A 25,352-nucleotide genomic window follows, 5' to 3' on the forward strand; every position below is an offset into this window, starting at 1 on the left:
GTTTCATGCTTATGTTGACAATTTGTGAACTTATAAAATTGCATAGTTTGTAAATATTACAGTGCTGTAGGTGCCTTTTAAACATTTAAATTTAGAAATTCTGCATTTAGCAAAATAACTTGTAAATAAGCAAGTATTTGGGCAATATTTTCTTCTTTCCCATATTTACTTCTGACCATTTTATTTTTATTTTTATTTGAAATCTTTCTTTTTTTGGAGAATATATATTTCAGTATGTATATGGTCAAAATAAGTGCACACCTCCAGCAATTGTTTGAGCAATTGCTTTGTTCATATTTGAAAAGAGACAAGCTACTAAATGCTTTACATATTGCTGTAAATTTAAAGGACTATATTCACTCTTGTATTTTTTGGGAATAAAGAAGAATATCATAGTTTTCCTAATAATTATAATAAAAGGAGATATTTGGTAAAGATTTAACAGTGTTAAAAAGCTATTTAGCATGGCATGAAAGAAACTAAACAATTAAACTGTGAAGTGCATTTAGATCTAGTGATAAATGTTGCGCGCCCCGTCCGCGCTAGGCCCGCGCAAGGGCCTGCTCACCTTTCCAACTCCACTGCAGGTCCCGGGTCAGCCTCTCTGGCAGCTGCTGCAAGCTCCTCCAGGCCTCGGCATCCCGCAGCGGCAGTCGCCGGGCCATCTTCAGCGCACCAGGCCTCACAGCAGGGCTTGGCGTCCTCTGTGGCGTTGGTCCCGCTCCTAGGTGCTCGCTCACAGACCACCCGGTCTCTTATAGGGCCAGGGGCAGGTCCAAGCTCTGTGGCGCACACTGATTGAACGTACTACTAAAAGAAGTGCCTACCTGCACTTCCTTGCCTTGGCAATCGGATCGACACCATGTATGTACTGAGTTTGCCTCCGTGTCTCATAGCCTGTTTCAGTCTTGTTCCAGTCTTGTTCCAGCCTTGTTCCAGCATCCTCGTGTTCCAGCCTTGTTCCAGCATCCTTGTGTTCCAGCGTCTTCGTGTTCCAGCGTCTGTCTGTTCCTGCATTCCCCCAGGTAGTACCTCTTGGACTGACTCTCTGGTACTGACCTTTGCCTGTCTTCTTGACCATGCTGATCGTTGCCCGGATACTGACCTTTGCCTGTCTCCTTGACCATGTCTGACCTCTGGAACCTGACCCCTGCTTTGGCTGACCTCTCTCAGACTGATCCTTGGAACTCCACCCCGGCTATCCTTGACCACACCTCCTTGATTCTGGCCCTGCTCCTAGCCTTGTCATCGCAGATACTGTACTGGCCTTCCTTGATTCCTCAGGCCTTCAGTCAAGACATTGACCACACACTCTTGATCCTAGTGGGCACACCTTTATACTTCCTATCGTCATTAATCGGTAAGGGACTCGATACAATAGGAATTCCCTCGATTTATTGTGAAAAATCGTTAAATCGAGTACGGGAATTATTTGGGGGGAGGGCGGGAAAACCGGCACACCAAAACCCCTAAACCCACCCTGACCCTTTAAAACCAATCCTTTACCCTCCCCCACCCTCCCGAACCCCCCCCAAAATGTTAAATTACCTGGTGGTCCAGTGGGGGGGGGGGGGTCCCGGCGCGATCTCCCGCTCTCGGGCCATCGGCGCCATTTTGGCTACCACTGATAAAAATGGCGCCGATGGCCCGATAAAAAAAAACCACCCCGACCCTTTACAAATTACCCCTTTCCTTCTCCCACCCTCCTGACCCCCCAAAAAACCTTTTACATGTACCTGGTGGTCTAGCGGGGGGTCCGGGAGCCATCCCTTCAATCATACCCTCGGTGCCGGTGCCGGTGCTGGACTGGTTTCAAAATGGCGCCGATCGCCTTTGCCCTCACTATGTCACAGGGAGCGGCAAAGCCTTCATTTTTCATCTTCTGCTTATGCAAACTTCTGTCCATGCCTTAAAATGTTGCCCTTTGGAGCAAATGTTCCACGTGCGTATTGCACGTCTTTGCTCAATCTTGCAATCTGATTCTGACTCCGGTTCTATTAGAACAGCAGAAGACTGCATAGCAAGCTCCGGTTAGAGGTGCCTGTGATTTCTTTTACACAATCCAAACCCTTCCATCCAAGAAAAATCAGACAGTCATGGTCCAAAGATGATCTGAAAGGAGCAGTTGCTAGAATTCAGTCCATGAAATCTCAAACATGCATCACATCATTTCTAGCTTCTGCCAAATATTAAAGAAGAGAAAGCCTTGTGGTATTTCTGCCTCCCTGCTGTCTAAGCACACACAGCCTGATCACCACCCCTGTTTCAAAGCAGCTCTCAGTGTGCTGGGAGGCATTGAGCAGTTGAAAAGACAGGCACGAAGTTGTCATCAAAGTACAAAAACCAGTTCATTAGACATATTCAGAAGAAAGCTCAGAGGAAAATAAGAATGAGAGATAAAGCAAAAGAAGCTGAAAGAATGGGAGCAAGGCTGTAGGAAAACAACGTACACAAAGAAATATAAAAACGTAGACTGTGGCAAAAGATAAGGATTATAAGGTCTGTTCCGTCTAGCCAGTTTCATTCCCACTGTAATGTCATAAACCTTAGCTGACCTCTGGCTTTCCCCTCACTTTTTCGTAGTAAGGGATCCAGTGTACTTATCCCATCCTGTTGCTATTTTATTTCCACATCTCCACTAAGAGACTGTTTCATACATCTAAAAACTTCTCTGTAAAGAAATCTTTACATTTTGTCTGTTAAAACTTAATTACATGCCTATTGTGCACAGTATCTGGGCAAATTACGATAAAAGTAAACACCTGTTGCTTCAAAGTCTACACCTGTCAAAGTACCAAAAGGTTATACTTACTTATTACTAAATATTAGAGATGTGAATCGTGTCCTCGATCGTCTTAACGATCGATTTCGGCTGGGAGGGGGAGGGAATCGTATTGTTGCCGTTTGGGTGTGTAAACTATCGTGAAAAATCGTTAAAATCGTGAGCCGGCACACTAAACCCCCCTAAAACCCACCCCGACCCTTTAAATTAAATCCCCCACCCTCCCGAACCCCCCCAAATGCTTTAAATTACCTGGGGATCCGGCGGTGGTCCAGAACGGTGGCGGTCCGGAACGGCCCCCTCAATAGAATCGTGTTGTCTTCAGCCGGCGCCATTTTTCAAAATGGCCGCCGCCATTTTGCGGCGGCCATAGACAAAAACGATTCTACGGAGGAGGTCGTTCCGGACCCCCGCTGGACTTTTGGCAAGTCTTGGGGGGGTCAGGAGGCCCCCCCAAGCTGACCAAAAGTTTCCTGGGAGTCCAGCGGGGTTCCGGGAGCGATTTCTTGCCGCAAATCGTTTTCGTACGGAAAATGGCGCCGGCAGGAGATCGAGTGCAGGAGGTCGTTCAGCGGCGGTCCGGAACCCCCGCTGAATGACCTCCTGCAGTCGATCTCCTGCCGGCGCCATTTTCCGTACGAAAACGATTCGCGGCAAGAAATCGCTCCCGAAACCACGCTGGACTCCCAGGAAACTTTTGGCCAGCTTGGGGGGGCCTCCTGACCCCCACAAGACTTGCCAAAAGTCCAGCGGGGGTCCGGAACGACCTCCTCCGTCGAATCGTTTTTGTTTATGGCCGCCGCCATTTTGCGGCGGCCATTTAGAAAAATGGCGCCGGCTGAAGACAACACGATTCTATTGAGGGGGGCCGTTCCGGACCGCCGCCATTCTGGACCACCGCCGGATCCCAGGTAATTTAAAGCATTAGGGGGGGGGTTCGGGAGGGTGGGAGATTTAATTTAAAGGGTCGGGGGTGGGTTTTAGGGAGTTTTAGTGTGCCGGTTTTCCTGCCCTCCCCCTTCCCCCGATTTATGATTTTTTAACGATAAATCGGGGGAATTGGTATTGTATCGTGGCCCTAACGATTTTTTGATGATTTAAAATATATCGGACGATATTTTAAATCGTCAAAAAATGATTCACATCCCTACTAAATATATGTGAATCCTGAGTCCAACCAAGTCACAAGTACCTGGCAAGTACCCAAACATTAAATGGATAGATCCCAAGCTATTAATCCTTATTTATTAATAGCAGTTTATGGACGTCTGCTCTGGGAACTTATCCAAACCTTTTTTAAACCCAGTTACACTAACTGCCGTAACCACATTCTCTGGCAATGAACTCCAGAGCTTAATTATGCATTGAGTGAAAAGAATTTTTTCACATTTCTTTTAAATGAACTACTTGCTAACTTCATGGAGTGCCCCCGAGTCCTTGTATTATCTGAAACAGTAAATAACCAATTTGCATTTACACGTTCAAGTCCTTTCATGATTTTGTAGATCTCTATCATATCCCTCCTCAGCCGTCTGTTCTCTAAGGGGCGGATTTTAAGAGCCCTGCTCGCCTAAATCCGCCCAAATCCGGGCGGATTTAGGCGAGCAGGGCCCTGCGTGCCGGTGAGCCTATTTTACATAGGCCTACCGGCGCGCGCAGAGCCCCGGGACTCCCGTAAGTCCCGGGGTTTTCTGAGGGGGGCGTGTCGGGGGGGCGGGCCCGAACCGCGCGGCATTTTTGGGGCGTGTCGGGAGCGTTCCGGGGGCGGGCCTGGGGCGTGGCTATGGCCCGGGGTGGTCCGGGGGCGTGGCCGCACCCTCCGGACCCGCCCCCAGGTCGCGTCCCGGCGTGCTAGCGGCCCGCTGGCGCGCGGGGATTTACGTCTCCCTCCGGGAGGCGTAAATCCCCCGACAAAGGTAAGGGGGGGGGGGTTTAGACAGGGCCGGGCGGGTGGGTTAGGTAGGGGAAGGGAGGGGAAGGTGAGGGGAGGGCAAAAGAAAGTTCCCTCCGAGGCCGCTCCGATTTCGGAGCGGCCTCGGAGGGAACGGGGGTAGACTGCGCGGCTCGGCACGCGCCGGCTATACAGATTCGATAGCCTTGCGCGCGCCGATCCAGGATTTTAGCGGATACGCGCGGCTACGCGCGTATCTACTAAAATCCCGCATACTTTTGCTTGCGCCTGATGCGCCAGCAAAAGTACGCCTATTCGCGCGGTCTGAAAATCTACCCCTAAGGGCCAGATTTCAAAAACTACGCGTGGGCGTAGATTTGTGCACGCAACTCGGCGCGCACAAATCTACGCCCGATTTTATAACATGTGCGCGCAGCCGCGCGCACGTTATAAAATACAGGATCGGCATGCGCAAGGGAGTGCACAATTGTGCAACTTGTGCGCGCCGAGCCACCCAGCCTTCCTCCATTCCCTCCGAGACCTCTCCAAAATTGGAGCGGCCTTGGCAGGAACTTTCCTTCTGCCCCCCCCCCCACCTTCCCCTCCCTTCCCCTACCTAACCCGCCCCCCCCCCCAGCCCTACCTAAACCCCCCCCTTTACCTTTCATTTTTAAGTTGTGCCTGCCTCCTGGCAGGCATAGGTTGTGCGCGCCAGCGCCGGCCGGCCCGTGATCGTGGGCACAGCGGCAAATGGCTGCTGTGCCTGGAGGCTCCGGGCCCGCCCCCGCCCCGCCCATTTTTTCAAGCCCCGGGACATACGTGCAAAATAGGCTCGGTGCGAACAGGAAGCTTTTAAAATCCGCCCCTAAGTTGAACAGCCCTAACCTCTTTAGTCTTTCCTCATAGGGGAGCCAATCCATCCCTTTTATCATTTTAGTCACCCTTCTCAGTACTTTCTCCAGTGCAACTTTATCCTTTTTGACATATGGCGACCATAACTGTACACAGTATTCAAGGTGTGGTCTCACCATGGAGCAATACAGAGGCATTATGGCATCCACCATTTTATTCGCCATTCCCTTCCTAATAATTCCTAACATTCTAGTTGCTTTATTGATTGCCACAGCACACTAAGCCAATGATTCCAATGTATTATCCACTAGGACACCTGGATCTCTTTCCTGGGTGGTTACACCTAATTTAGAACCTAACATCGTGTAACTACAGCATGGGTTATTTTTTCCCTAAATGCATCACCTTGCACTTGTTCACATTAGATTTCATCTACCATTTAGATGCCCAATCTTCCAGTGTCACAAGGTCCTCCTGCAATTTATCACAATCCACTTGAGATTTAACTACTCTGCATCATTTTGTATCATCTGCATATTTAAGCACTTCACTCATCGTGCCCATTTCCAGATCATTTATAAATATATTAAAAAGCACCGGTGCTAGTACAGATCCCTTTTTTCACTCTGAAAACAGACCATTTAATCCTACTCTCTGTTTCCTGTCTTTTAACCAGTTTGGAATTCACAAAAGGATATTGCCTCCTATCCCATGACGTTTTCGTTTTCATAGAAGCCTCTCATGAGGGACTTTGTAGAATGTCTTCTGAAAATCCAATTATACCACATGTACCGGTTCACCTTTATCCACCTTTGTCCACATTTATTCACCCTTTCATAGAAATGTAGGAGATTTGTGAGGCAAGACTTCCCTTGGGTAAATCCATGCTGGCTGTGTCCCATTAAACCATGTCTATCTATTTATTTATTTATTTATTTATTTATTTATTTATTTATTTATTTATTTAACACTTTTTTTATACCGGCATTCGTAGGACACATCATGTCGGTTTACAAGTAACTGAGAAGGGAAATTACAATGAACAAGGGAGGGGCTAACTGGGTAATATGCAAAATACAAAGGAAGAGAGTCAAGAGCAGAATTACAACTTTTTGCATTCAAGTTAGGGTTAAATATGCAAAAGAACTTATAAACAAATTAAGCGAGGCATGTACACTTGAGAAATTAGCATATAAATTAGCATTTATCCTCCAGACCCATCAGAAATGCCTACAAAGGCACCTTAGTCGCAGTCCCAGTTAAATCAACACTAAGAAAAAGAGCACTCTCATCTGCGGGACCACATCAATGGAATGCTCTCCCACCAGACCTACGCCTCGAACCCAGTCTACCAGAGTTCAAAAAAAGATTAAAAACCTGGCTCTTCAGTCAGGCTTTCCAATCACCAGAGTGTAACTAAGCACTTCCTCCTGACTTTCAGATCCTTTCATTACAGCGTATCACTAACATCACAGACTCTTAATTTTACACCTTCTTAATCGCAATTTGATCTTAACATAGACAAATCATATAATATATAATTGTATTCTTGTATAATGTTTGGTAGCCCGGTTGTCGCTACTATAGTTCTTTGTAAAAAAAAAGTTGAACACACGTTCTGTTTAATGTTAAATGTTAATTTATTATGGTCACTTCTCAATGTTCCTTGTAATAAGCCCAGGCTGGACTGTCCCAACCAGGGCAACTTATTGTTTAATGTAAACCGGATTGATTTGTATTGTATACAGGAATTCCGGTATATAAAAATTAAAAATAAATAAATAAAATAATAAATAAATGAGGGCTTATTTACAGTAAGAGGAGGCAAGTGCACATATGTATAGTTAAAAGCTAGTGGGGGGGGGGGGAGAAAAGAAGGAGGGAGCAGGGGGAGAGGGGCGGGTGGGGTAGAGTGAAGAGGGGTACAGTAAGGCACGGGTACTTTGAGGGAGGGGTTGCTAGGGGGTGAGAGGGAGGGGTAAAGGGGGGCTAGGAGTGCAAGGGAAGGAAACAGGAAGGGGTGGTATAAAGGCTGAGTGTGAGCTGAGGTGGTTCGTAGGACAAAATTAGGATTGAGAGGAGTTGGGGTATGCCTGTCTAAAGAGCCATGTTTTGATTCCTTTTTTGAAGTGGCTCAGGGATGGTTCTAGGCGGAGGTGGACGGGGAGGGAATTCCAAAGTGTGGGGCCCGCAATAGAGAAGGCTCTATCTCTGGTAGTGGTAAGGTGCCCAATTTTAAGTGAGGGGATTTGGAGAGTGCCAGCAAGGGAGTTTCTCGTGGGGCGATTAGCTTGGCGGAATTGTGGCATATTTTCAAGCCAGGGTGAGTTGTTATTGTATAGAGTGTTATGGAGGATGGTGAGTGTTTTGTACTGGGAACGGAAGGCGATGGGGAGCCAATGGAGGTCCTGGAGTATGGGAGTGATATGGTCTGTTTTTCTGGTGTTTGTGAGGATTCTTGCCATGGTGTTTTGGAGGATTTGGAGGGGTTTAATGGTAGATGCTGGTAGGCCTAAGAGGAGGGAGTTGCAGTAGTAGAGTTTGGTTAGTATAGTAGTTTGCATCACAGTACGGAAGTCGTGGGCGTGGAGGAGGGGCTTCAGTTTTTTGAGGATTTGGAGTTTATAGAAGCCCCCTCTTAGTAGTGATTTAATGTGGGATTTGTAGCTTAGTTGATTGTCTAGGGAGACTCCTAGATCTCTGACACTGGGAGGTAGTGTGTGAGCTAGTGAGGCGTTTTGAATCATTTGATGGATTGAATCGATTGGTTGATTTGCTAGGATAAGGATTTCAGTTTTAGAGGCGTTGAGTGCTAGGTGTAGATTGGAGAGGAGGGAATTGATGGATGTCAGACAAGATTCCCAGTACTGAAGGGTTTCATTGATGGATTTCTGGATGGGAATGAGTATTTGAACGTCGTCTGCATATAAGAAGAATTTTAGTCCAAGTTTAGAGAGGAGGTGGCATAGTGGGAGTAAGTATATATCTAAATGTTCTATGATTTTATTCTTTATAATAGTTTCCACAATTTTTCCCGACACTGAACAGGCTCACCGGTCTATAGTTTCCTAGATCTCCCCTGGAGCCCTTTTAAAATATCTGTTGTGCTCAGGCTTGTGAACCCTTGGGCCGACGGGAGGATGGTATACCTTAGGAGGAAGATCCGTAGGTTCTCCCGTCGGGTGGCGAGGCAGGAACAGAAGATGTGAGCAGCTGACCCTCGGCACTGGAGATGGAGGCGACTGTGGAGGCAGATGAAGAGTCGTGATGTCGAGGAAAGGAACTGTGTCTTCGCCACTGGAAGCCCGCAGTCCCCCCAGGAGGAGGCCATAGGGACCAGGACCGCTGGGACTTAGGTGGACCTTTGAGAGGTCAAGGAGTCGAGAGTTCGGTGCAAGGGCTGACTGGAGCTTTACCCCTGGAAGCCCGCAGTCCCCCCCAGGAGGAGCCCGTAGGGACCCGGGCCACTGGGACTTAGGTGGGCCCTTGGAGACGATGGTCAAGGAGAAGTCCAAAGTCAAGTGCCAGAGGGTTGTCGCTTACCAGTCCGAGGTCACACACCAAGGGATCGTCGCTTGCCAGTCCAAAGTCACACACCAGGAATCACCGCTTGCCAGTCCGAAGTCACACACCAGGAATCACCACTAGCCAATCCAAAGTCAGGAACCAGGAACACCAAGACGAGACAGGAACAAGGATCTGAAGCAGACCTAACCCAAAAGTTGCCAAGTCGAGGAATGAGCAGAGGAAGCCTCCTTTTATACTTCCTCTGCTCTGGCTCATAGGAAACAGCTGAGTGTAGTTAAAGGGATAAGGTCCCTTTAAATATGATGAGGAGGCGCGGCCTCGCGCCTAAAGTTGACGGCAGCCATCTTGGATTTCCTCCGCGGAGGAAAGGCTGCAGGGGGGGGAGCAGGGACGGCTCCCACCCGGCGGTCAGGCTGGGGACCTGTGCCAAAGCGACGGACACCGTTTTAGCAGCTATGTTGGGAGCTGCTGCGGCGGGTCGCCACCGCGGCGAGGTAGGGGACCGCAGTTGTGGCCGTCCACGGCCGCGGAACACAACAGTACCCCCCTCTTCAGGGTGCCTTCCTGGAGGCCTGGGCTTAGACGGGTGGTCTCTGTGGAATTGCTCAAGCAAGCCCCGGTCTAAGATGTTGGCCAACGGTTCCCAGGTGTTTTCTTCGGGGCTGAACCCCTCCCATGCTAACAGGTACTCCCATTTCTTCCTATGCTTTCTCACGTCCAAGACCTCTCGGACTTGATAGGTGAGGTCATCTTCGGAGGCAATAGATTGGGGAGTCGGAGGCGTGCTGGAAGGCCACGATAACACCAGGGGTTTCAAGAGGGAAACATGGAATGTGTTGTGTATCTTGAGGGAAGGTGGCAGATGAAGCTGATACGATATGGCACCCACCTGTCGAATGACGGGAAATGGCCCAATGAATCGTGGGGCCAGTTGCGCTGATGTCAACTTCAGGCGGATGAACTGTGTGCTCAGCCCTACCTTTTGGCCCGGCCTGAAAGGTGGGTATGGTCTTCTTCGCTGATCGGCATACCTTTTTGCTGTCTGACTGGCTTTGATCAGTGTGCACCGTGTGGAGATCCACAGGTGTTGTAAGTCGTCTGCAGAGAGTTGGGCTACCGGGGACATAACTGGAATGGGAACTGGCAGCAGCGGGCGTGGCTGCTTCCCATACACTATCTGAAATGGTGAGGATCCGGTAGCCGTGGAGAGATGAGAATTCAGTGCAAATTCTGCCCAGGGGTAGCAGGCTAGCCCAGTCATCCTGTTTCTCGTTGGCGTAAATACGGAGGAACTGCTTTAAGGTTTGGTTCGTTCTCTCCGCAAGACCATTGGTCTATGGGTGGTAAATAAACGTATAGTTTAAGGTAACGTCGAACTTCTGGCAGAGGGCCCTCCAAAACCTGGCTGTAAATTGAGGCCCTCGATCTGAAAGGATACTTCTAGGTAGGTCATGTAGCCTGAAGATGTGCTGGACAAACAGCTGGGCCAGCTGTGGTGCGGACGGCAATCCTGGGAGTGGCACAAAGTGTGCCATTTAACTAAACCAGTCGACGACCCCCCATATGACCGTGTTGCTACTGGATGGTGGCAGATCGACCACAAAGTCGGTTGCCACATGAGTTCACGGTTCCGAAGGCGCTGGTAAGGGCTGAAGCAAGCCTGGGGTCAAACCGGGGATTCTCTTGTGGCGAGCACATGACTGGCAGGACTCTACGTAAGCCCGGACATCTTTGTTGACCTTTGGCCACCAGTCGTATTGGCGCAGGGTCTGTAAGGTCCGGGATTGTCCTGGATGACCAGAACAGCGGGAATCATGAGCCCACGCCAGGACTTGTTTCCACAAGTGCAGCGGGACCAGAGTTTTCCTGGGTGGGATAGTCGTGGTGGCAGACAGAAGGATGTGTGACGGGTCAATGATGAACTGCGGTTCATCAGAATTCTCCATAGATTCAAATACAAGTGATAGGGCATCGGCTTTGATATTCTTCCTGGCAGGTCTGTAACGGAGAATAAAATTAAATCGGGTGAAGAATAGGGCCCAACGTGCCTGCTGTGGGTTGAGTCGTTGTGCCCGATGCAGGTACTCTAGGTTTTTATGGTCTGTGTAGACCGTAAAATGGTGTTGTGCCCCCTCTAGCCAAGGGCACCACTCTTCTAAGGCTACCTTTATAGCCAAGAGCTCCTTGTTTCCTTTAGCGTAGTTCCGTTCTGCCGGAGAGAACTGGCAGGAGAGGAAGGCACACGGGCGTAGCTTATGGTTTTTGGAAGTCTGGCTCAGAATGGCCCCCACGCCTTCCAAGGACGCGTCCACTTCGATGACAAACGGCCGCTGCGGATCCGGTTGCCGAAGGCACGGTTGTTACAGGAATGCCTCCTTGAGGCGACGAAAGGTGGCCTCTGCTCCCGGAGGCCAATTCTTGGGGTCCACACCTTTCCGGGTCAGGGCTGTCTTCGGGGCAACGATGGACACATAATGCGGTATGAATAATCAGTAATAATTGGCGAAACCCAAGAACCATTGGAGTGCCTTTAGTCCGGACGGCTGCGGCCATTCCCGAATGGCTTTTAGCTTCTGGGGGTCCATATGGAATCCCTCGCTGGAGATGATGTACCCCAGGAAGGGAAGGGACTCCTGCTCAAAAAGGCACTTTTCAAGTTTTGCGTACAGTCTGTGTTCTCAGAGGCGTTGCAATACCTGGACGACATGCTGACGGTGAGCGGTCAGAGAGTCCGAGAATATCAAGATGTCATCCAGGTACATGACCACGCACTGGTACAAGAGATCACGGAGTATATCGTTCATGGTGCTCTGGAACACCGTTATGTCGGGAGTTGCCGCCGCGGTGAGGTAGGGGACCACAGTCGTGGCCGTCCACGGCCGCGGAACACAATATCGAGGTTGCATTGGCTACCCTATAGTCTTCAGGTATAATGGACAATTTTAATGGTAGTTTACAGCTTTTTACTAATAGGACTGAAATTTCATTTTTGAGTTCTTTCAGAACCCTGGGGTGTATACCATCCAGTCCAGGCAATTTATTACTCTTCAGTTTGTCAATCTGGTCTACTACGTCTTCTAGGTTCACCATAATTTGGTTCAGTTCATCTGAATAATCACCCTTGAAAACCATCTCTGGAACAGGCATCTCCCCAACATCCTCTTCAGTAAACTATAAAGCAAATAATTTGTTTAGTCTCTCCACAATGGCCTTATCTCCCATAAGTGTCCCTTTGCCCCTCGATTATCTAACAGTGCAACCGACTCCCTCGCAGGCTTTCTGCTTCAGATATTTAAAAAAGTTTTTATTATGAATTTTTGCCTCTATGACCAAATTCTGTTCAAATTCTCTCTTAGCCTACCTTATCAATATCTTACATAACTTGCCAATGCTTATGCTTTATCCTACTTTCCTCTGATGGATCCTTCTTCCAATTTTTTAATGAAGATCTTTTGGCTAAAATAGCCTCTTTCACCTCTCTTTTTAGCATGCCAGCAACCGTTTGGCCTTCCTTCCACTGTTCTTAATGCGTGGAATGATTCTGGACTGTGCTTCTAAGATGGCATTTTTAAACAATATCCACACCTGTTGCACACTCTTTACCTTTGTAGATACACCTTTTAGTTTTTTGGGTTTTTTTTTTAACTATTTTCCTCATTTTGTCAAAGTTTCCCTTTTGAAAGTTTAGTGCTAGAGCCATGGATTTTTTTACTGTCCCCCTTCTTGTTATTAATTCAAATTTGATCATGTAATGATCACTATTGCTAAGCAGCCCCACCAACGTTACCTCTCTCACCAGATCCTGGTCTCCACTGAAAATTAGATCTAAAATTGCTCTCTCTCTCGTTGGATCCTGAACTAATTGCTCTGTAAAACTGTCATTTCTCTAGCATCTCTCTAGCATGTCCTGATGTTACATTTATCCCGTCAATACTGGGGTAATTGAAATCTCAAAGAAAAATACATTGTATCACAATTTTTTGTTTTTTATAGTATTGGTGCTATGGTTTTTTCAATTAATATTTCCACACAATTTATTTATGAATTTGGGACCTTCATAACACCCATGGTGCTACAAGTATGCACTTGTGTTTCACACCGTTGTGGGTCCTTTTTAATCATAGGTCCATCAGTCCAGCTTTTGCAAAGAAATGTTTAACTTTTTACGTTTTTTCTTAAAACTCAAAAGAATTGGACTTCCCTTAGTTCTTTGAGACGGTACCAGAGTCAAGGGTCCGACGCGTACGCGTTTCACAAGCCGCTGCTTCAGGGACGTCTCGTGCTGACTCACTCTGCCCGGCGCACCTCCGAATACTCCACAGGGTGCTTCTGCGGAAAAATCTCTAGGTACTTGTATGCAAAGATTTTACAGAGGTCCCTTCGGATAATTCTGAAAATCAAAAGCTTTTAGTTGTGTAACCATTAAAGCCTCACTTCATTACTGCACTACCAATTTGGTTAGCTTCCTTTGGGCCTCCCAGAAAAATCTGGGAGGCCCAAAGGGAGACTTGAACTTACTCGTGTCCACACCAGAAATGTTATTGCAAAACAGATAGAAAAGCTATTGTAAAGTCCAAAAGAATCAAGGTCCAGGTAGGGCAGATAATAACAGTAGGAATCAGCTTTGGAAGCACAAGTTCAAACAAATGCAAACAGCTTCTCACTTCCAAATCTCCAGCTTCATCGTAGATGTTACTCGCAATTTCCCTTTGCTCCATGAATTATGCCAAGCTGTAGGCTTCCCAAGGCCAGGCAGAGAAAATCCTCAGACCTAAGAGGAATGTTCTTCCCAGGAACCCTTCCTTGGCTTCCTCAAAACACTTTGGCTTCAAATCCTCTGAAATTCTCCTACCTATTCCCAATTACTGCACTAGGCTACAAGCCTCAGCCTGCTTCATTTTCTACTCAAGGTGTTATGGAGTGTCAGTTTAGTGGACCCTTGGGCCGACCTGCAGGAGACTGGGAAAGGTGATCAATGTCTCTAGTATGTGGCAGGCCGGCAGGCAGATGTTCAGGCAGGACGTAGAGGTGCTCTTCACCCTGGAAGCTGGTACTCCCCCGGGAGGAGCCCGTAGGAGCCCATCCACTGGGACTAAGGTGGCTTCACCCTTGGAAGCCGAAGCCCCCCCGGGAGGAGCCCGTAGGGGCCCAGCCGCTGGGACTTAGGCGGGTTGATGATCAGGACTGGGAACTGGAACCAGACTAGGACAGTAGATAAGTGCTGTAACAGGGCTCGGGTTCTGGAACCAGGCAGGAACTGTAGCAGGACTCGGGTACTGGAACCAGGCAGGAACTTTAGCAAGACTCAGGTACTGGAACCAGGCAGGAACTGTAGCAGGCAAGCAGGAACCAAGCAGGTACTGTAGCAGGCAAACAGGAACCAAGCAGGTACTGTAGCAGGCAAGCAGGAACAGAGCAAGTAGCAAGGCAGCTCACTCTGGGGCATGACGCAACAGGGAACCGGGAGGTAAACCAGTTGCAAGGCAAAGATTGAGTGTCCGTGGCCGGCTTATCAAGGCCGCGGCGTCTGATGTCAGGAACTGGGCGGAGTCACCGCTGGCGGGAAACAGCCTACAAAAGCGTCCAAGTAGCGCGCGTGCACGCCTAGAAGCAGGGCGTCCATGGGAAGCTTCCCGGCGGTGCGGCCCCCGTGGGGATGCCACCGAACAGGGTGCAAACCAGGCCTCCAGAAGCGGGAGTAGGTCCAGGAGCACAGAGGTAAGGGTCTGGTCGTGGCGCTCGCAGCCAGAACTGCAACACCAGGTCCCTAACTCGTTGGAGTCTCAGCCTCAGCTCCTCTGCTCCTCAGAAAAGTGCTAGTGGAAGCACTTGCCTAAACATCCCCTTCTGGGGGAACGAACTCCTTGTCACTTTGCTCCTTATGCCTAGAACCTCCCAGCTCTGGAAAGCTTCTCATTTTAACTAATACACAATTATATTTTATAGTAAAGTCTGAGGTCCTTTACACACAAACAATAGAACACTCCCACATGGAGCTCTGTACCATCCCTATAGCCATTGTTAGCCACGGCCAAACTCAGTACCTCACAAAAACTCACTGCACTCAGTTCAACTTAAATACTTAAAATTCTCACAAACTATAGTGAACAGTACCAGCCTAACCCAAACTGCAGTACCTGACCCAACTTAAAAATAAAAAACATCTTTTTCACTTGTCTTTAACCCATTAAATACCAGTTTATTCAGCCCAATACCCTTAATTTACAGGTATGTCAGCATAATCTGCACCAGTCTACTGAATACCTGGAAAAATCCAGAAAGTTTGTTTCAACTTTTGTTGATGGTGTTTTAACTGAATCAATGTTCTTACTAGGTTCCCTGTGGAATTGCTTTGGATTCTCTTAAAGTCTTTTTTTTTATGATTTTCCATTTCTGTTTTCTTTTTATCTCTGCAGTTTTTCTGTTTCTGCTGGCATTTTCAATTTGAGTGTATGAATTTAAGATCTTCTCTTTGTCAGCATGCATCAGCTTGATGTTTTAGATCTCTCTCAATATTTTTGGTGTTCTCAAGCCTTTGAGGTACTCATCTACTAGTGCCACCTCTGCATGCAGTGATTTTATTTTGGCCTCTGTTTTTTTTCCAAGAAGGAGTTATCTAATTCTCTTCTGGTCTGGTATCTTTGTAGGTAGGTCTTTCTCAGTAATGATTTTTGCTGCACAATATTGCATCCAATTTATTTCTCTAAAACAAATAGATAGTCTTTTTATGCAGGTTATGGCCTCCTTGATATTACTTATAATGTTTAGAATGTAAACCGACTTGATTAGTAATTCTGTTACTGGAAAATCGGTATATAAAAGTGCTAAATAAATAAATAAATAAATAAATAAAGTATTATTCTTGGGTTGTTAGGTTTAACCTATATAGTCTTTATCTTCCTGGACCCAAGCTCACCTATCTATACATAGTCCAGGAGCTCAGCCACCAGCTTCTCAGTCTTTTACCTGCCTTTCCTCTTGACTTTGCTTCTTGGCCTTTCTTATGTTTCATTCATCTTTCTATGTTATAACCTTATCATTCGCTGGTATCTTCCAATTGCTCCAGCTGTTCTGGTTCCTCTCTTCTAGTGCTCCTCTTCAGAACTTATCTTTCTCTATTCCGCTTTCTGCATCATCACTCAGCTGGTTTAAGATGTTATTATGTATGAACATTTGTAATATTTTCAATTTGAGATCTTAACTTTCATCAGTTACTTTTTGTAGCTTTTCATTTGATAATATTGTTATTTCTTCTAGTTTTTGGCAAGTTCTCTTTGTGTATCCTCTTATAAATGTATGGTTTCTGTCATAAAAATAACAGTACATTATTTCCTTTTTATGGGTCTATATAACTGTATTTAGTCGGAATGTGTATTCATTTCAAACGAATGCAAAACAAATACAACAAATGATGCCATTTTCAGTGCCTGCCTCTAATGTGGACAGCATCATTCTTAAAAGTGTTAGAACTTGGGCAAGAGTGAGTGGGCTTAACCCCTGCCCTTAAGGATTTTACAAGGACCATGGGAAAGGAATAAGTAGGGGCCTGGATGGTAGTACCCAGGCCATGGCAGATTTTAATGAGAGGAGCGGGGCAAAGGTGGAGCCAGAAGATGTTCTACCTGGGCCTTAATTCTGGGCTTTTTAAGATTGTGGTAGATGTACAGATCAGAAGGGCCCAGAGAGGACCAGTCAGGAAGGCCCAGGTGCTGGGTTCAGTTATGGAAGGTAGGAAGGCTCTTTCAGGGCCATAGGATGCCAGGTTTTTTTTATAATTGAATGTTTGGGTTTTTTTGGAGGAGGGTTGCAGTTTAATGTTTTTTTAGTTCAGCAAAAGACACCCAAAACCAATCCTCCTCCCCCCCAAAAAAACAAAAGCCCCTGAAATGAAGAAACAAGCCAAAACAAAAATGTTGGGGCCGTGCATCCATAGTATTTAGTACTCTTAATTTATTTTTTAGCTGCTATTGTCTGTCTCCTGCTGTAGTGGGTCCATGAGCAGGTTTTCTATGGCTTACAGTACCAAAATTGTCTTTACTCGAAAATTCTGCTCTATCACTCCCATCATAGTTAGGCTAAGGGTAGGTATTTTTTAATTCTGGGAGACATAAAGCCAGAACGCTAGAATTAGAGGTCATGGGAAGAGAGTTAAAGGGGGTAGACTAATGAGAAATCTAAGGAAATGTTTCTTTACAGAGAGGGTAGTAGATGTATAAGATAGACTCCCCATGAAGGTAATAGAGACAAGGACAGTACCTGAATTCAAAAAAGCATGGGATAAACACAGAAGATCTCTGAGGTAATGGTAAGGATTATAAAGCTGAATAGTTGGTATGGGCAGACTAGATAGGTTGTATGATCTTTTTCTGCCATCATGTATCTCTCTAACTTGTCATACAGAAAAACATGATGTCGAATTTAATCTCAACCAAATCTTGCCTTGCTAAGATTTGGTCTAGATATAATACAATGAGATAACCATGTGAAGGCACTCAGCAAGATCCAGCAATAGAAATATAATTCTCTCCCCTCCCCCAACCCTCTCAGACCTATCTACAGATTAATGCACATTAGTATCTCACTCCATGTACCACTCTCTCAGATTTCTGCACCCCAAATACACAATTAAGTACTTTTCTGCATTGAATCTTACTTGCCATGCACTCAGCCATTCCTTGACCTTTCTTAGTTCATATTTCATTCTGTCTACTCCCTCAGGGCTGTCAACTCTGTTGTAGATCTTCTGTCATTGTGTAATTATAGCATGGGTTATTTTTCCTTATATGCATCACCTTGCACTTATCCACATTAAATTTCATCTGCCATTTGGATGCCCAATTTTCCAATCTCACAAGGTCTTCCTGCAATTTATCACAATCTGCTTGTGATTTAACTACTCTGAACAATTTTGTGTCATCTGCAAATTTGATTATCTCACTCGTCGTATTTCTTTCCAGATCATTTATAAATATATTGAACAATAAGGGTCCCAATACAGATCCCTGAGGCACTCCATTGTCCACTCCCTTCCACTGAGAAAATTGCCCATTTAATCCTACTCTCTGTTTCCTGTCTTTTAGCCAGTTTGCAATCCACGAAAGGACATCGCCACCTATCCCATGACTTTTTACTTTTCCTAGAAGCCTCTCATGAGGAACTTTGTCAAACGCCTTCTGAAAATCCAAGTATACTATATCTACCGGTTCACCTTTATCCACATGTTTATTAACTCCTTCAAAAAAGTGAAGCAGATTTGTGAGGCAAGACTTGCCCTGGGTAAAGCCATGCTGACTTTGTTCCATTAAACCATGTCTTTCTATATGTTCTGTGATTTTGATATTTAGAACACTTTCCACTATTTTTCCTGGCACTGAAGTCAGGCTAACCGGTCTGTAGTTTCCCGGTTCTCCCCTGGAGCCCTTCTTAAATATTGGGGTTACATTTGCTATCCTCCAGTCTTCAGGTACAATGGATGATTTTATTGATAAGTTACAAATTTTTACTAATAGGTCTGAAATTTCATTTTTTAGTTCCTTCAGAACTCTGGGGTGTATACCATCCGGTCCAGGTGATTTACTACTCTTCAGTTTGTCAATCAGGCCTACCACATCTTCTAGGTTCACCGTGATTTGATTCAGTCAATCTGAATCATTACCCATAAAAACCTTCTCCATTACGGGTACCTCCCCAACATCCTCTTCAGTAAACACCGAAGCAAATAAATCATTTAATCTTTCCGCAATGACCTTATCTTCTCTAAGTGCCCCTTTAACCCCTCGATCATCTAACGGTCCAACTGACTCCCTCACAGGCTTTCTGCTTCAGATATATTTTAAAAAGTTTTTACTGTGAGTTTTTGCCTCTACAGCCAACTTCTTTTCAAATTCTCTCTTAGCCTGTCTTATCAATGTCTTACATTTAACTTGCCAATGTTTATGCTTTATCCTATTTCTTCTGTTGGATCCTTCTTCCAATTTTTGAATGAAGATCTTTTGGCTAAAATAGCTTCTTTCACCTCCCCTTTTAACCATGCCGGTAATCGTTTTGCCTTCTTTCTACCTTTCTTGTACCACGGTAGTCTATGCAGGGTCGGAGAAGAAGAAGCCTGCTCCAGCCGGAGAGTTAGATGGTCGAATGAACCCACTGTCCAGGTTCTCCCGGATGTACGCCGACATGGCTTGTGTCTCGGGAAGGGACAACGGGTAGACCCGTCCTCGAGACGGGATGGTACCCGGGAGCAAGTTGATTGCTCCCGGGTACCATCCCGGGAGCAATCAATGCTCCAGGAGAATCTCTGCTCTCTCCTTGGAGAAAACATCGCTGTAGTCCTGATAGTGGGCGGCAATGCCAATGATGTCGACAGAAGGGGTATCTATGGTTGTGGAACAGCTATCAAGCACGATCCAAAGCATGAAGGCCCCCAGGACGCCACCTGGAGGGTTTCCCAACAGATTACGGGAGAGTGCTTCCGCAGCCAAGGTAGTCCCAGGATGACTGGGTGCATGGACCTCTCCAGGACGAGGAACGAAATCTCCTCCATATGCAAAACACCAGTGCGTAGCGTGGGAGGCCTGGTACAAGTATCGATGGTTCCTGGGAGAAGTCTCCCCTGGATAGAGGAGACACGAAGCGGGGGTCATTGGGGTTGAACTGCAATCCTGAGTTGCTGGACCAAATCCTAAGAACATAAGAACATAAGAAAATGCCATACTGGGTCAGACCAAGGGTCCATCAAGCCCAGCATCCTGTTTCCAACAGTGGCCAATCCAGGCCATAAGAACCTGGCAAGTACCCAAAAACTAAGTCTATTCCATGTAACCATTGCTAATGGCAGTGGCTATTCTCTAAGTGAACTTAAATAGCAGGTAATGGACTTCTCCTCCAAGAACTTATCCAATCCTTTTTTAAACACAGCTATACTAACTGCACTAACCACATCCTCTGGCAACAAATTCCAGAGTTTAATTGTGCGTTGAGTAAAAAAGAACTTTCTCCGATTAGTTTTAAATGTGCCCCATGCTAACTTCATGGAGTGTCCCCTAGTCTTTCTACTATCTGAAAGAGTAAATAACCGATTCACATCTACCCGTTCTAGACCTCTCATGATTTTAAACACCTCTATCATATCCCCCCTCAGTCGTCTCTTCTCCAAGCTGAAAAGTCCTAACCTCTTTAGTCTTTCCTCATAGGGGAGTTGTTCCATTCCCCTTATCATTTTGGTAGCCCTTCTCTGTACCTTCTCCATCGCAATTATATCTTTTTTGAGATGCGGCAACCAGAATTGTACACAGTATTCAAGGTGCGGTCTCACCATGGAGCGATACAGAGGCATTATGACATTTTCCGTTTTATTCATCATTCCTTTTCTAATAATTCCCAACATTCTGTTTGCTTTTTTGACTGCCGCAGCACACTGAACCGACGATTTCAATGTGTTATCCACTATGACACCTAGATCTCTTTCTTGGGTTGTAGCACCTAATATGGAACCCAACATTGTGTAATTATAGCATGGGTTATTTTTCCCTATATGCATCACCTTGCACTTATCCACATTAAATTTCATCTGCCATTTGGATGCCCAATTTTCCAGTCTCACAAGGTCTTCCTGCAATTTATCACAATCTGCTTGTGATTTAACTACTCTGAACAATTTTGTGTCATCTGCAAATTTGATTATCTCACTCGTCGTATTTCTTTCCAGATCATTTATAAATATATTGAGGATGAAGTTTCCCCCGGCTCCTGAGTCAATCAGGGCCAGCGTCTCGAACTCTCCCTCGGGAAGCAGTAAGGTCACCGGGACAGTATACGGGGATGCAGATGGGGTGTGCCTAGGGTTAGCTCCCCGGATGACCCTAGGTCTGAGCGTTTCCCAGACGCTTGGTACAGTGGGCAAGAAAATGGCCTTGGCCAGCGCAATACAGGCATAGGCCCAGGGACCGTCTTCTCATTTCCTCTTGAGAGATAGGCCCCTGGCCCACCTGCATGTGTTCGGGATCTGAAGGCCCTGGCGGAGCAGAAGGAGAGTGCCTGCTTCAGGAAGAAGTGACTCCGGCACTCCCAGGTCTCCTCTCTCGGAACCGACGCTGGATCCGGCGGTCAACACGGCCCGCAAGATCGATGAGTTCATTCAGGCCATCATGGAGGTCCCTGGCCACCAATTCATCCTGGAGTCTCGGGGAGAGACTCTCCAAAAAGATACCGTGCAGGCTATCACTGTCCCAGTTCAAATCGGCGGCAAGTGTTTGGAAATCTGCAGCATGTTCCGCCAAGGGCCGATTACCCTGCGCAGCTGAAGCAGCTCGGATGCGGCAGTGGGTTTGCGGGAGGACTCATCGAAGACCCGCCTAAAAGGCAGAGATGAAGTGAACCAGGTTGTCCAGGTGGGAGGCCTGGCGCTCCCAAAGGTTGGAGGCCCAGGCCAGGGGTCTCCCGTCCAGCAGAGAGTTAATAAAGCTGGTCTTGGACCGGTCTGTCGGAAACTGAAGCGGAAGGAGGTTGAAGTGGATTTAACACTGGTTCAGGAAGCCACGGCACAACTTCACATCTCCTGAAAACCTCGAAGGTATTGGCATCTGTATGGGTGCTGTAGATCCAGGGCCTGTCCCAGCTCCGGGAACTGGAGGACTGACAGCTGCGGCTCCGCCAACATGGTTGGCGAGTCCCTGCACTGTTGCCATCAGGGTGTCGAGGCAGGCTCTGGGCAATACCTGGGATGGCTTTCAAGCCAGCAAGATCCGCCGGGTCCATGGCCTTGCCGACTGTTGTGGTTGTGGACCCTTGGGCCAGCTGAAACAGTGGATGGTATGCTGTGGAGGCCCCAGTGAGTGTCCCAGCTGGGAGGCGGCACTGAAGAGGCTAGGAAAAGACCACCACTGGAAGTCCGTGGTCCCCCCAGGAGGAGCCCGTAGGGACCCGGGCCTCTTGGACTTAGGTGGGACCCTATGCGGCCAAGGGTCCAGACTGCAGTTGAAGAGATGGATGAAGGACGGCTAGGCTCAGGTAGTAGAAGAGTCTTCACCCTTGGAAGCCCGCGGCTCCCCCGGGAGGAGCCTGTGAGAGCCCGAGCCACTGGGACTTAGGAGAATCCTCTGAACCAGCGAGTACCAGATAGCTGAGGTGAGGAAGAAGTCGAAGTCCAGGAGCGAAGCCGGGTCAAAAGCCAAGAGTCAGAGATCCAAACCAAAGCCAGGGACGAAGCAGAAGACAGAGTTGTGGATGGAGCCAGATCAGAAGCCAGAAGTCAGACGTCGATACCAAAACCAAGGGGCGGAAGCTGAAGACAGGTCAGGAGACGAAGTCAGGTCAAGCCAGAAGACAGTAGCGGTGATCCTGGATCCTTTGTAGCAACTAGACACTCTGAAGACAGAGGGAACCTCGTTGCAAGGCAAAGGCTTGATCGAGCTGCAGGGTTTAAATACCCTGCAGCGTGTGACGTTATCCGGAGGCCGTCCTAGGATTTTCCCGCGCTGGCCCCTTTAAGGGCCGAGCCCCCGCACGCGCGCCTAGGGGGCATGGCCCAGCGCATCGGGTTGACGGTGTCTCCCTGCTTGAGGGAGAGCCGTGACAGGCTGAAGATTAGGCCGGGAAGAGTTCCATGCAGGCCGGGCCAGCCCCGAGGTAGGAGGAGGGACTGGGGCATGGCCCGGTCCCGTAACATGAATAGACATTGCAATGAGAGCTTAGGACTATGTCTTTTCAGAAGCAAGGCAGGACAGAGCAAGGCCTAAAGAGACAGAAGGCCCAAAGGCCAAAAGGCATGGTAAGGCCTAGATAGGCCTCAAGGCAAAGAGCTGGCACAGGAAGGTCCGGACACCACAAGCATAGTATAAGTAAGAGTGGCCAGGTCAGAAAGCCAAGGGTGACTCCATGAAATGGCATCTAGGTTCTGGCAAGGCAGGGTTAAATAGGGCTGGAGCTTGGGTGTGGTGCAAGCAGCAAGGCAGAGCTTGGCAAGGCTGGAGATAAAGCTTGCTGAGGACCTCTGGTGGAGGGAAGGTTGCAGCACAGACTGAGTCAGGTGGCTAGTGAGGAAGTGGCTCGAATAGCTCAAGATAGAGCTCACTGGAGGACTTTGCAGCCGGGAAGGTATCACAGCAGACTGGATCAGGGCACAATAAGGTTACACAACAGGAAAAACTGTGACAGACTTAAGGACTACTTAAGCATGAATTGTTTGATGTGTATTAGAATGTAAAATGTTCAATTTGCAAAGGGTTTAGGTCCCTAAATGGACCCTTTTGAAAATTTACTAGGGCTAAAACCTTAAATGTAGGCTCCTAGTTTCACTAACCTCCTAAATTTAGGATCTTAAAAAGTGGGGCTCCACAGTGGTGTAATTAAAGCAAGAAAACAAAGTTAAGAGATTAGCATTGATTTTTAGAACTAAGCACCTAAGTCTGGATCCTAAATCTAAGCAAATGAATATCAGTTGAAAACTAAAGCTCCGAAATTCAGCTGAAAATAGGCACCTAACGGGACCCTAAATTTAGGAAGTCAGTTTTTTGGGGGGTATCAACCTTAAAATTTTCCCCACTAATGGAGCTATGTAATATAAAATGAACTTTGTCTTCAGAACTTGGGCCATATAAACTGTGTTTATTCATATAATTACTGTATAGAAAAGTACAATAAGGAATAAAAACCTATCTGATCCTTTCATTGGTATAGCAATTGGGTTTTACTAGATACGCTTTTCAGCCTTTTTTCACACCTGCACAGCTACGACCTTCTGTTCTTTTGATGCTTCTTGATTTTATTGTGCTCTTTTCTTTCCATGTCTTCTTTATTTCAGCGGTCTTCTTGCTGGTCTTCCTAACTTTCACATCCTCTTCAGAACTCAATTCTTTTCCAGTTCTCTCACTACTCATGCCACTCCTCTGCTCTTCTCCCTACATGGATTACCTGTGAAATTTCATGCTCAGGTCAAACTTTTGGTTATCATTTGAAACCATATAAAAGATCTGGTACCTCATTACCTCTCTCTGCTCTTGTTCTTTGCCATATCCCTTTTAGTTCTCGGAGCTCCAAATTTTGCGTGCTTATCTATATCCTTTCCCCCAGCTCATTGTAATGCATATGATTTTTCAGTACTAGCATTCTCCATTTTGGAACATGTTGCTCTCTGTTTTCCAAAGTAAACTCATCTTTTCGAGCATGTTTATTCCAGTTCCTAAATCTTCAGTTTACCACTCAAGTACTAATTCCTATCTCAGGTCCTCATTTACTGAGCTTTTCTTTTTCCCATAGACACAGAACGGGGAGAAAGCCTTAGTAAATCAGGCTCTCAGATTATTTGTGTAACATTCTTATCTTTGTAAGGAACTTTGGATGGAGTGCCATATAAAACCAGTAAATAAATACAATAAAAGGGCATTCTTATCTCTTTCTTATAAAGAGTTACTCCATAAAATGTGTTTATGTAGGGTTAGATCTTTACCAAGGAGACACCAATAGTTTAATCTGGAAGGTAGCAATTTTAACAATTTGCCAGCTTTCAGCAAAATAAAGCCTTTTTTCCTTTTATTCTTAACTTTATTTCCTTATTCTGTGACACTTCACATACTGACTGCATGTGAGCACATTCTTTTTCTCATATGCCTCTCATCTTGTAGGGATATGCGGCAGGGATGGATTCATCCCATTCAGTATTCGTATTCGTCAGGACCCAAATCCGTTCATTAGTTATATATGTATTCGTTTCCCAAAAACCCCCCCCATCCGAACCCTTTAAATTTAATTTACTACAACCCCCACCCTCTGACCTTCCCAAGACTTGCCAAAAGTCCCTGGTGGTCCAGCGGGAGTCCTGGAGCGATCTCCTGCACTCGGGCTGTCGGCTGCCGGTATTCAAAATGGTGCCGATAACCTTTGCCCTTACTAAGTCACAGGGGCTACCGGTGCCATTAGTCAGCCCCTGTCACATGGTTGGAGCAATGGATGTCCGGCGCCATCTTGTGTGCCTACCATGTGACAGGGGCCAACCAATGACACCGGTAGCTCCTGTGACGTAGTCAGGGCAAAGGCTGTCGGCGCCATTTTGAATACTGGCAGCCGACGGCCCGAGTGCAGATCGCTCCAGGACCCCCGCTGGACCACCAGGGACTTTTGGCGAGTCTTGGGGGGGGACGACTCCCCCAAGCCTTTGCCCTTACTATGTCACAGGGGCTATTGGTGCCATTTTGAATACCGGCAGCCGACAGCCCGATTGCAGGAGATCGCTCGAGGACCCCGCTGGACCACCAGGGACTTTTGGCAAGTCTTGTGGGGGGGAGGGTCAGGAGGGTGGGGGTTTAT

Source organism: Rhinatrema bivittatum, chromosome 9 (assembly GCF_901001135.1).
Source record: "Rhinatrema bivittatum chromosome 9, aRhiBiv1.1, whole genome shotgun sequence".
Classification (NCBI taxonomy): Eukaryota; Metazoa; Chordata; class Amphibia; order Gymnophiona; family Rhinatrematidae; genus Rhinatrema; species Rhinatrema bivittatum.